This window comes from Gekko japonicus, unplaced genomic scaffold (assembly GCF_001447785.1).
Source record: "Gekko japonicus isolate JY-2015 unplaced genomic scaffold, Gekko_japonicus_V1.1 scaffold3589, whole genome shotgun sequence".
NCBI classification, from domain to species: Eukaryota; Metazoa; Chordata; class Lepidosauria; order Squamata; family Gekkonidae; genus Gekko; species Gekko japonicus.
In genome coordinates, this window is record NW_015167647.1 from 47,358 (window position 1) to 50,002 (window position 2,645).

Here is a 2,645-nt window from a genome sequence, read left to right on the forward strand (position 1 = left end):
GGGGGGGAGATATTTTGCTTGTATAGCACTTAACTGTTGTGTCCTGACCTAGCCATGTGCTCAATCCAGTTTCGGCCGGTTCCACATGCGGTCAGGTGAAGTACCTGAAGTTCGCTCCCAAACACAATAGACGTTCGGATCCTAGTTCCCAGCCAATCGGGAACCTAGGCTCCCCAGGAATAATCTAATCAGTGTAAATAGACCATTCACGGGTGTGGGATGTGTGTGGGTGTGTTTTCCCTGGAACATGTTTACGAGCCGGCTACTTTGTCTTGTTCTTCTCCGAATAAAGCATGAGAGCTGAATTCACTAAGTAAGAGAACAAAGTAAACAGAATTTAAAAACAAAATAAAACGGCTGTTACTAAAATCTCCTCCGAGGGGAGGAAAAGCACGTTGAACAATAAAGCAGGCAAAATTTAGAGAGCAGAGGCTCCAGACTAAGTGGAAACCATCTTGGAGACTCCAGGAAGATAACAAGGAATGGGGGGGGAATTAATAACTTTGTGGAGGGAATGGAATTACCAAGAGACCACCGATAACCCCAATCTTACAAAAGAAAAGGAGCTGCAAGAAAGGAGGCAGGAAATTATGATTCTAACCTTTGCTATGTAGGATCCCCAGCATCTTTCTGAAGGATGAGATAATAAACCACCTGAAGAAATATGCTCAGGGTTTCATAAAGAGTAAATCTTGTGTGAGAAATCTAATGCAATTTTAGATGAGATATTGCTGATATTAAGTTGTGGGGTAGACACGCAAGGTCAAATGTAACTCCTCCAATTTTTGTTGAGTTGCAACCGAGCATTTTCCTTCAATGTTTCTGAGCTTCCAAGTTTGCTAACTAAACGGAATTGTGTTTAAGGGCCAACGTGCAAACACTGGCACTGCTATGGAGGTAGAAATTGCCATTTACGGTGACCTCATCACATTTTCAGGGCAAAAGAGGAATAGAGATGGTAGTGTCCCGCGGTGAGGCCCCATGTCTCCGCCACCGGCCAGGTAGTCAGCAGGGAGGAATTACAACCCCCCCAAAAAGGAAGGCATGTCACTGAAATGCCTGGCATGCATTCCTTTTTTGGGGGGGGTGTAATTCCTCCCTGTTGACCACCTGACCCGGAAGTGATGTAGGCATGATGAGGGTGACACTCTGGCTTTGGGGCAAAAATTCTATGGTAGATGCTAATTCTATCATAGAATTTTGCCCCAAAACCACAGCATTGCCCCCCAATGTCCCCACATCACTTCCGGGTCATGTAAGTACATTGCTGAAATGCTGGGCTTTCTTTTCCCTGCTCCTGGTAAGTGCACCCCTCCATCCCACGCTGGCTGCTTAGAGGGGTCTGGCAACCCTCGGTGGTTTGCCATTGCTTGCCTTTGCGGAGCAACCCAGGACTTTTGCGGTAGTCTCCCATGAACTGCAGGCTGTGGAAGGTCAGTAGTTCAGCAGTTCGAGACCTGAGTGTGCCGCATGATGGAGTGAGCTCCTGTCTCTAGTTCCAACTCCTGCCAACCTAGCAGTTTGAAAGCAAGAAATTGCAAGTAGATAAATAGGTACCACTTCGGTGGGAAGGTAACAGCGTTCTGTGCGCCTTGGTGTTTAGTCATGCCGGCCACATGACCACGGAAATATCTTCGGACAGCGCTGGCTCTTTGGCTTTGAAACTGAGATGAGCACCGCAACCTTAGAGTCGGACTCGACTGGCTTTTGAGCAAGGGAACCTTTACCTTTACCTTTTACCCATCTAAGTACGAACTGTTACTGAACCTGCTTAGCTCCTGAGAACAGACAAGATCAGGCTAGTGCGGGCCAACTGGGTCAGGGTAGGAGCTGTTATGCTCAATGAACAAGCAGGCTGTCCAGTCAAGTCCACCCCACCTTCCTCCCCTGTGAGTGACACAGTAGCGTGGAAAGGCTGCAATTGCTTCAAACTGGCCAATGCCGTCAGCTTATTCAGAACGATGAAAAGCAAAGTGGATTATGACGTGCTCCAGTGGGAACTTTTCAAGGTGTGACAAGTCACTGGCAAGTGAGGTTTGGAATAAGTTGTAAAGTGGAACTCAATGGGACCCAGAATGGGAAGTTCACATATACTCTGATAGGGTCTGAAGTGACAGTAAAGAATCACAATGCTGGAAAGTTCTGTGCAAACGCTAGTTTACCTGCTGGCATCCACTCAGCCAGGTGTGCTGAGCCTCCCTCCTGCTTTTCCTCCAGCAGGAGAGCCACATGCTTCAGGGAAGCTCCTTAGGATGGAAGATGTCTTTAAACCAGGTTGAGCCATCTGGTAGGAGACAGGCCCAGGTGAATGTGTAGCAGTTGTGGAAAAGGAAAGTTCCATGCTAGGGATCATGAGGAAAGGGATGGAGCCTAAAGAGGCCAATATTGTCAGTGATACATAACGGATGGTCCACAACTGCTGGCATAAATGCCATTGCACTTGTGGCAGTCATTTAAAAAAAATGCAAATGAATGCAGCATAAAGAAAACCTCATTGTATCCAAGCAGGTATTTCCACTTGTGCACAGGACATTTATTTATTTATTTAATGGGATTTCTATTCCACCCTCCCTTGCAAGCGGGCTCAGAGCGGGTCACAACAGATGAATAAAACATTTAAAGTCAATCCACACAGCTATTTTTGG